The following is an 11193-nucleotide window of genomic DNA, read 5'->3' on the forward strand; positions in this document are numbered from 1 at the left end:
TCCAACTTGAGCTTTGAAATTTGAGTATATATAAACCATCTCTATCGTCATCATCATCATCAAGTACCATGTACAAATTATAATAAATTTGTGACTAATGTTTATTGATTTATAATTATTATCTGCACCAGTAATTAATTAAAATTATGTTTAATTTAATTTAAAAATTATTTATTGATTGTCAAATGTTATTTATATATTTTTAGAGAAAAGAGAAAAAAAAAAAAACCAACTGTTGAATATTTTACAAATAATCATAGAAGCTTATTTATTTTTTTTTATTATTGAGAATGTTGTTTAGTGTTTATTTTATTATGATAATAATAAAATTAAATTTGAATAATAAATAAAGCGAAAAAAAAAAAAACTTACCGGTTTGCAATGTTTAATTTTTTTGTTTCGGTCTTGGAACCGAAGAAAAGACACGTAAATTATTTATTTTTTTTCAACAAACTAACTAACTCAAAATAAAACACATTTATTGATTTAAATTGATTTTTTTAATTTTGAAAAATTACTATTTTTACAAATTTTTCCAAGAAAAAAGCTCAGTTACAATGCACATGTGACTTGTTCACGTTACACGTGGTGTTTGTTCACTCAGTTAACCAGATAAAAGTATTTGCGGATTCGAGCTTTAAAAGCTTTTGAGTCTGCGCGCATTTCGATTGGTTAATGGGCGTTATTTTTGCTAAAAAAGAGGCGTTTACTAATTTTGCAAGGCGGAGTTGTGAGTTAAGTGGCAATAGGTGGCGCACAATTACGGGGCTGGTTGGATATTTTTAACACGGTCAAATTCACCTTGCAAGCTCATACTATATATATATCAGCTCAGCTCAGCTACGACCTCCTTGAATTTGCTGTCTCAATTCGATCTCTGCTCCACCCATCGATATATTTTTTTTTTTTTTTCATCTTAAACTTTATCTTGAGCTTTATTAATTTTTTTTCTTTTTTTAAATCTTTCGAATTCTGGTTTTTTTTTGTTCTTAATAATTTTAGTAAAATTATTCAGAGAATTTATTATTCCTCAAGAAAGCTTTTAGAAAATCATGAGATGATATTTTCGATAGCATGACTTAATGTTAATGTCTTGATTATAGAATATTCTTACATGTGATAAAATGTATTTTTGTTGGAATAAAATAATGCTCTCACACAGTGTCAATTAAAATTTCAGTCACTCACAAAATTTAAGTGACATAATGTAATCACAAAACTTATTTTAGTCAAGTTGTATAGAAGAACATGAGTGACTTGAATTTTCTAGTCAGATGACATAATGTAAAGTGTCAAATTGAATGACGTACTAATTTTTAAAATAAAAATATAATGAAAATCAATGAATAATTGAGAATAACTTGTCATAATATTATTTTTGGACACAGTTGGATTAATATTATGTTAATCTATTATTATGTGAATTATTGGTAATAATTAATTTGATTATTCAAATTTAATTGCTTCAAAATAATAATGGTGTTTGATTTTAAATTCCAATAATTCACATCTATTATTATATCAATATGATATTGCCAATAATAATATAAATTTTCCATAAATATTTAAATTCATTTCATTTGTTTAAATTTAAATTCAAATAAAGAGAAATTAAAATTTTTCAGTCAGAGTGCACCAATGAAAATCATTTTGTATATATAGGTATAAAATAGCAAACAGTCGACTATCAATTTCAAGTAATCCTTTACACGAGGGCTCAGCGTTAAATTTATTGTCACACAAATCCGCAGACTGCACATGTCTCGTTGTCCTTCATCAAAATTTAATCCTTATATTTCTTTTTTTTTATATATAAATATATAGGTATACATATTACATATAGCTCGTATATCTCAATGTCAATATATGTATTATGTATATTTTTATTTATTTGAAAATATTTAATGATTTTTTTCAAACAAATACCAATTATATACAAATTAATTTTAAACTATTTTTATTTTTGGAAAATCCAATTTATCTGCATTCCAAATGCATGTACAAAAGTTAATATATATAATAATAATATAATATGAATATAAACGATTCATTTGAAGTTTGAAAAGGGACGATGCGCCACTTGGCCGTTAATCGTTCAATTAAATTGGAACGGTTGAATCAGCCTTTAACTCTCACTACTACTCGTGATTCAACGAGTTTGGCTCAATGCAGGGGAGTTGTTTCCAAGCAATTCCCTCTTTGTCATATACATGTATTAACTATAGCACCATTCTACCATTCTACCATATATACATATGTTGAAAATAAAAAATAAATTGACTTTTACGATTAAACAATTAAAATATTATATTGAGCGCGCATTTCATGATAAATTTCCATCAATTTTTTTTTTTTTTTATAAATAGGTCAAAGTTTAATTTAGACGAGTCACGTGTTGCCAAAATTTAACTTGCTGACAATTAAAATTGAATTAATTATATCAAGAAGCGACAAGACAGTAGTGTGTGTGTGTGTTTTTGATGGTAATAGTGTAATATTAATTTAAATATATTGTCCAGGGTGTCCAGCACAGGCAAAATAATGCTCGACCAGATGCGACCACACTCGTGACGTCACTGGTTAACTACCCTTGATGGTCTTTTCGTCTCATCTCATCTCATCTCATCTCTTGTCTGACTATCCTTTACTTTTTAAACATTATATGGATGCATGATACTGACCATGTCATATATATATCCTACAACAACGACCACTATTATTATAATATTTGTATATATATGTATATCCTCCTCGTAATAAATTACTATAGTCGTTACGCACAAGCTGGCGTCAAATTATAATCATCAGTTATACATACTGCAGCAAAATTAATCTTTATGGATGTTTATGCATACAGCATATATTTGCAATATTTAATTTACGTCTTTATATATTTTGGTAAAAGTAAAATTCTACGCAATTAATAATCCATTGACAGTATTTAATAATTAAGAGTTATGAATTTATGTTAAATAATTGCTGCAAATAGTGGTGGTGTGGTCACGTCAACTACCCACCATAAATATATAGGTATATATAATTTGTGGTATACGAGTGTGATAGGGGCCGTTCAACGATATGCGAAAAAATATGTATATCTCTTAGCAATAAATGGAAATATTTAAACCGGCTTTTGCTATCAAAATCACAATTTTATTTAACCCCTGACTTGCTACTCAATTGACTTGTCCGTTTTACGATAACAAATGATGATAATCGTTTGGAAAATAAGCCCGAGTTTAAATATTTTTGAAAATTAATCGATAATTTGTTTTATGGAAATATTTATATGTATATATATAAAAAATCCAATTAAATTAAATTAAATATTTGTTTGCTTCGTATATACATATAAATATGTTAATTTGACAAGTATGAGATAAATGTCAATTTTGCTTGAGTCAAAATAAAAAGGAAATAACGAAAAAGTCTCGTCTTCAGCAATATCATATTAATGACACTATTTTTCCCATGAGATGTATTAAAATATATATTTTATTTAAAACGTGCTGTTATCATCTGAGTCTCGTTCAACCGATTACCTCAAATAACGCAATATATATTTTTTCTCCCAAGAGCTTTAAACTTTTTAAAATTTTTAATAATATAACAACAACTTATAGCTATCGACATGATTTTTATAATTTATTTGTTATTGATATGATCGAGTCAATATTTAGGTGATTGTTTTACGACAAGGCAAACTTGTCGTAATTTTTCTTGACAATTTTATCATCAAAATGTTGGCTTTAAAAAATAAAAAAAAATAAAAAAACTTTACAGACTTTCGACACAAGCTGTTTCCATGTGCTTTTTTATTTTTTTTATATTTCCAATTTCTTAAAGAGCCACGACAACAACTTATATGTTGTCAAGCATGTTCATAAACTATACAGTATAGTCCACACGCTCTTTTATTATTTTTTTTTTTTTGTCAAATATATATTATATTCTTTATTTATACCACTTGATTCCCCTTTTTGTGCTGTTTAAAAGTTGGCAGTGTAGATCGTGTTTCTCGATACTTATTAGCTTTCTTCAACGAAAAGGTGAGAGGCTATCGACATAAAAAGGAAAGAAAAAAAAAAAAAAAAACCATAAAGAAAGGGGGTTGAGTTTTTAGGGGAATGGAAAAGTGCGGACGCGAATGAGTGTAAAACTTTTGCAATATCCACGTGTGCACATGTGAAAGAGGGTTTGCGATTTCAGTCTTTGTGTACTCTCTTATATATACTCTTTTTAGACCTCTGGCTTTTTTTTTTTTTTTTTTCTATTTTTTCTCTTTTAAAGCAATACTTTGTAACATCCCGCAGTGTTTTTTCAGACTTCAAGTGGTAAATCAGTCAAGGCACATCTATATATAACCCAACCACACACATAAATACTTGAAACTATAAAAGATCAACTATATATTGTCCATATACATATAAGTATATAACAAAGACTCGCTTTATTATATTGTATTTAATTTTTTTTGAATCTTATATTTTATACTTGTTTATCAACACCATCTTGATAATTTTCAATTAATAATACTTAATTAAATGCACTACATATACTTATTATACTTTCAAAATTAAGCTAATTAAAAATAACGATGGGCCGTTTATTATTACTGATGATTTTCTCGAGTAGCAGCTACTTGAAGGTGTGTGCACGAGGCTTCATAATTTAAGCACTGTGGGGAATAAGAAAAAAAATATATACCTATATATATATATTTAATAAAAAAAAAAAAAAAAAAGTCAGTTAAATTAACGGTTTTATTTTTCTTTGTAAAAATGAGAACAAAAGAAAAATAAAAAAAGAATACAAAAACGATTTTAATATTTAATATTTAAAAAATTTGATTCAACATTGTAACTAATTAGATAAAAACTATATGAATTTTATAATTCATCCAACTAATATTATATATATATATTATTTTTATTATAAAAGAAATAAAAGATGTAGTGATTTTCATATATATATTTTCCAATTAAAATTCAAGACTCGTGGATGGCCCATGTAATTGGTTGAGATCTCTTTAAGTGGCAATATTAACTAGAAGGGGTTGTTGATGCTGTAGAAATAAACTTTTGAGAATAGGACGGAATGATTTTTATAGGGGTGAGTTAAATTCAAGCATGGTGAATCGACTAAAAATCCTACCAATAAATAAATTTAAATACATGAATATCTAATCCAAGACAAATCCTCTTCTCTCTTATCATCACCAAAAATAATACTTTGATCGATTTTATTTTTTATTATCAGATAGTTTTTAGTAATGCCATGATGATGATAAATTATATAATACGTATAGCTGCAAGTAGAATTATTTAATTTGTCACATAAAATTATGATTTTTTTCAGAGTGGCCTTGTCAATACTGCTGCTACTACTGTTGGTGGTGCGTGCACTTGAAAAATAAAAAGAGGCCAATTGACAAGCCAACCAGTGAATGAGCAAGAGGGAAATTCCATAGGGAGATGAGTAGAAATATTAAGTACCCGTTAATTAATACCCCTAATTGCATTGAGCCTATTCAACTCCCCGCACTGTTGTTGCTGCTGATGGTGGTTTGGCTGGTGCTGTCACACAAGGTACTCTTTATTTTTTACCCTTATTATGAATATGTACAGTATAATCCATGTGAAAAAATTATGGGCACATTGCACGACTCACTCATCTTCTTTTAGTCACTCAACCTCGTCTCGTCTCGTCTCTTTTTTTTAATTTACCGAGTTTTTCAAATAACTCATTTTTTTTTCCTGCATTATTCTTCTCTTTACGCATGCATCGCCACAAACTTGATTTTCATATAATACCAACATAATTGCATTTTATTTCTTTTGACTAAAATCACCAACCGCAGTTAATTTAATTTAATTTAATTTTTTTTTTAAATTTGTTGAAAAAAAAAAAAGAATTCTGAAGCATGAAACGCTTATTGTGAACGACAATTTGAAGAGTTTATTTATTTTAATTTCAATTTTTAAATAAAATATTATTTGCAATATGTATAGGTATGTATACATTATTACCACTTGGTTTGTCTATTGAATACTGCTTTAATTCAAATAAATATAGCATATAGAAAAAGGCAAAAAAATCAATGGAAAATATATATCTCGTTATCGAATTTATTGGAGTGGCAAGACGCGTGTTTTTAACCCTCAAACCATTGCTATAAATTTTATTTGCCAAATAAAAAGTCACACCCACAGGCAAGTTTGCACTTTCACCACTGAGAAAAAAAATATATATATATTATTGTTAAAAAAGAAAGAATCAAGAAAAAAAAAAAAAAAGCATGACGACCCCTAACATATAGGCCCTATCATGCCAGTATGTTGTTCGACAAACTTTTTACCCCTTCATATATAATATCGTGAGTCTTGAAAATAAAAAGAAAAAAAATTAAATATTTTTAAAGTTATTCTAAAAATTGAAACATGTTAAAATATATACCTATATATAAAAAAGATGATATAGTTTGACTATGACGGTGGGAGTTGCGAATAGTCCGCAAAAGGATGAGGGTGGTAACGTGTTGCGGCACGGTTAACGAGTGTGGTTAACCGAGCCGCCGGAAAACTATGGTGTCGTCTCACTAATATATTGTATAGATAGATAGATAGATAGATATAGATAGTGTGTATGTGTATATATGTGTTGTGGCTTTATAAACGTGGAAAGAGAAAGAGGAGAATTAAATATGTGTGTGTGTGTGTGCAGTATATGCACAGTGTTTTGTACGAAATCTGTCTGAGCATATGTTGCCACTTGGCACTATTTAAACTGGTGCATCAATTCACCAATTTAAATATTAAATGATATTTAATAATAATCAAAAAAATAAATAATAATATGAAAAATTAATTGAATTCTAAAACTGATCGATGCACAAAATACAGCCACAATGAATAATATGTCGTTTTGATTTTCTATTATGCATGCATGTATTTACTGTGTGCCTACAAAATTTGTTTGACTATACTATAGTAAATTATTAACTTAATTATATTAATCAATTAATGATGACTGTATTTTTTCAGATAAAGATTATTTTAGTTGCAGTTTGATATAATTTATGTATTTTGTGACGACGTTAAACATTGGGCGTTGTATATATTATTATTAATATGTAATTGAATGCCCGTAAGCTTGCACTGCAGCTAGAGAATATTCTATTGTGTAAAGTCGAGTGCGCGCTGCAAGTTAATTAAGAGTCTCTAATGAAGCCAAACCACCAGTGCTCAAACGATGTTAAAATATTCTGCTCTCTTTCTCTCTTAACCAGCTATACATAATACATGCAGTGTACATTACTATTACTATTAAAATTTTATAGACTTGTATCGAAAATATATTTATATATCTGTATTGTGTTTTAAATATTTAAATAAATTTGTTAATGAATTAATTCAAGTTTTTTTTTTTTTTCAAGTGACATTAAAAGCAACCAAAATTTTATTATTATATAAATTTTTGTATTTATATACACTTTTGTCAAAGTTTTAGTGAAAACAAAAGGTTAAGCCTCATTGGCTGCTCAACGTACCGATTAAAACGAACAAAATAGAAGGAATACCGAGTTCGCTAATTAGTTATATAAAAGAAAAAGGATGAGGAAAAATTTTCTCTGCGCACCTACAACTCTTATACTTTTGCGTATACATCTACTTCAACCAAGAAGCTTACATTGTTAATTAACATACCAAGGCTATATATTATATATACTGCAGTATAGTAACTAAGTATATATATTCGTATTCGTATTCGTATCTATCTATACTCTTGTACAGAATCCTTTCAACTCTATATAGCTTCTTCTCATTGGAATAATAGGGGTGAAACTTTGTCATTCTCTAAAACTCCCATCCAACAATCAATATACATATACAAAGTATATAAAGTTACATTTTCATTGTGTCTTTTAAAATTACAATTTTTTTTTTGTTACAGAACCGAGTGTATATAGTTAATCTATAATAATATACATATATTATATATGATATGTCGAGTTTTGTTATATTCAAAAATACTAGATTAGTTTATATATACACACAAATACTATTTTTTTATTTTATTCTGGCTAGGGAACAAGAAAGATATCTTAACTTGAGGCGGCATCATAAACGCCAGTCGCAGGAGGCACTTGTATCTCTCACTGGGGTCGTTGGTAACAATGAGACAAACCGAGCGGTGATGCTGCTTGTCTAGATCTACTGCAGTAAAGCCAAAGGGAGACATAGACAGATATACGAATAAAAAAAAATAAAATAAAATCGTCCTCTCGTCGTATCATGATACCCTCCTATATATATAGTAATATAGAGTGTATACAGTGTATACGTGTTTACTGTACGTAAGAGTCTCACAGGGGTGCAATGATCCTAGAGATTGTGTACACTAGCTCGTCCAAGCACCAGATAATTTGAGAAACAGCTGTAAAAAATGAACTGGCTATCTTGTAAATTATTATCTCACAATAATCATCATTTTATTATCCAATTCCAAAGAGATTTTTATTATTTTTCCATTGACATTGTATTTTTTTTATTTTTTTTTTCAATTATGTTTCGTGGTATTAAAAAAAAAATAAAATCTTTCAGATCAATTGTTTTTTTTTGAGTTTTAAAATTGGCTCAGACGACTCTACAGATATTTATATACATAATTCATGATGAAATATTACATGTATATTTGTATATATTTGTAGTTTTTTCTTGATTTTTCGGCTTATATAGAATCATATATTTTTGGATTAATTTTCATTCCCCAACTGCGTTGTAGAGAGAGAGGCCGACTTTGGATTCCAATGTGTATAGAAAATAAAAAATAAAAATATAAAAGTCTGTGCTAAAATATCGTGGAGATTAGCTGATCGGATTTCTCGCTAAGCTTTGCTACAGAAAAAAATAAATAAAAACAAAAAAAGAAAGGAGGAGGATGATGATTCTATACATATAGGATATACACACCTATCGTTATTTCTCGTAACAATAATTTGTCGTTATCAAATAACGCTTGGATAGTATAAGAGTATATGAAATATTTGTTTTGTGTATGTGTGTGTGGTACCACAACACAACACAACACAAAACAACAACAAGCAACAGTGACACTCGAGGCTAGTTTGGGTGTTGCAGATTTTAGCAGCCACAAAAAGCCCGACGGGCCGATAAATGTTGGCAAAATAAAATTTTACTGTCGAATAATACTAGCGAGTTTGTTGCTATTGAATTTTGGCTCGTTCAATGCCAGTAATCCCTGCTCTAACCCCACATCCACATCTGCCAAGAATATATACACTATATTATTTATTCGCGAAAGCACACAAAAATTGCCACTGCATATATTTTTATTATTGTATATTGGATAATCGCACGACAAATTGATTTAAATTAATTGTACCATATATAAATTATTGCTACATAATTTTATTCGTTATACTTTTTAAGCTCTTAGTTTTAATAGTCAGACACACAAATCATATAGGTACATGGTATGAATTCTCGCGTACAATTGAACATCATATATACGAAATAAATAAATAAATAAATAAATGAGTGGTTTGGTCCCCAAACAACTCTGTCGTCTACCACCACACAGAGACAATAATGTTAATGAAATACAGATAAAATCTCTATTCAAGAAATTCTCTTTCCACCATGCTACTACTCTGTGTGCTCATAGCATACAAGAACTGTATGTAGAATATCTTTTGTCTTCTTTCATTCTTCCAACTACTGAATTACATTTTACATTTTACATTTTACCTCACCCTGAATGTCTTTACGACTTGAATAAGATATTCTCTATATAACTATGCACACGCATATCGAACCACCAAAAATATATTTCAATACAATAACTATTTTTGAAAAAAAAAAAAAAAAAGATATTTAAAATATTAAATCACAGTCTATTATAATTATTATTTTTGTATTTTTTAATTTCATTAATTCAAGTGTTTTAAATGCTTGGAGACTCCGAGTCGGGACAAAGTATATATTATTATGTAGAGGCAATTTTCAAGAGCCAAGAAAGATATGCAAATGTCAAACAGAGGGAGAATTGCCAAGCTTTATTGGTGAGGCACCAGGCGCAATAATCATTATAAACTTGACTCTGTATAAAAGTGGTAAAAAGCGCGCGTGAGAAAGAGAGAGAAATATTAATATAGAAAAAAAATGAAATAAAATCTTATAATGTCAAAACGTAGAAGAAAATCATAGACGAGTAGACGTCATAAGCTTCAACAACCATCATCATGTTGAAAGCCACAAAAGCTCATATACTCATTAAATATTTTATTCAACATTGAAATGGCCATGTCATGATATTATGATTCATGAATTTCTAGATGTTTAATAATATAATATAATATAATATAATGTCATTTATTTTTCTTTAAATGAAAAAAGAAAATGACAATCATTCATTTCATTAAAAATTCAAGTTTCAACAAATGTATAAATGTATATATTCTTAAAATTTCATGAGAAAATTCAGATTGCAAAATGCAATCAAGTCTTGGATTTTTTTTTTTTTTATTTTTTCTTGAAATTTCATTTATTTATTTCTTCTTGACTCAGCTTTTAATTTCTATTCATTGGAACAAGTAATTAAATAAGAATCGATAATTGAAGTGAAAAGAGTGGATGAATTTAATTCTTATTCCAAAGATTTTCATCGGCTATAGCAATTAGCCAGTCCATTGAAGCTCAACAGAAACACCGGAAACTCAATTTAACGAGCCACAGTTGTTTATAAACTGACAAGAGTCGCTTTATAAAACAAAATAAAATAAAAAAAAAATAATAATAAAATAAAGTAAAATAAAGAAACGACTGAGCAAGATTCTGTAAGGAGAATAATATAGCTACAACTTGTTTTTAATTACTTCGTTTCCTTAAATTTTATTTTATTTTTTTTATTATCTTGCAATGAAACTTTTGTTTCTTTGTTTCTTGAATTTATTTTACTCGAAAAAAGGTAATTTTAAATTAAAATAAGAAAATAAAAATCTGGCAATATTGTAAATTAATGATAATATTAAAAAAATAAAAATGCCATTCAATCATTGTCATATAATTATTACCAGAGTATCATTAAATTTTATCTTTATTTATATGCATAAAATTTAATTAATCCAAAAAGTATATTTTATCAGTCGTACTTTCATATAACCCTTTAACT

General features: G+C 27.9%; 1 protein-coding gene across 2 annotated transcripts in view; it reads right to left on the reverse strand.

Annotated features, from left to right (window-relative positions):
* Positions 1 to 589, reverse strand: part of LOC122856589 (LIM domain only protein 3-like) — a 37451-nt gene extending 36862 nt beyond the window's left edge. For both annotated transcript variants that reach the window (XM_044158289.1, XM_044158288.1), the window contains exon 1: positions 373 to 589. The gene's annotated coding sequence lies outside the window, so the exon portion shown is untranslated. The remainder of the gene's footprint in view (positions 1 to 372) is intronic.
* Positions 590 to 11193: the final 10604 nt, after the last annotated feature.

The sequence above is a fragment of the Aphidius gifuensis genome, linkage group LG5, assembly GCF_014905175.1.
Source record: "Aphidius gifuensis isolate YNYX2018 linkage group LG5, ASM1490517v1, whole genome shotgun sequence".
Classification (NCBI taxonomy): domain Eukaryota; kingdom Metazoa; phylum Arthropoda; class Insecta; order Hymenoptera; family Braconidae; genus Aphidius; species Aphidius gifuensis.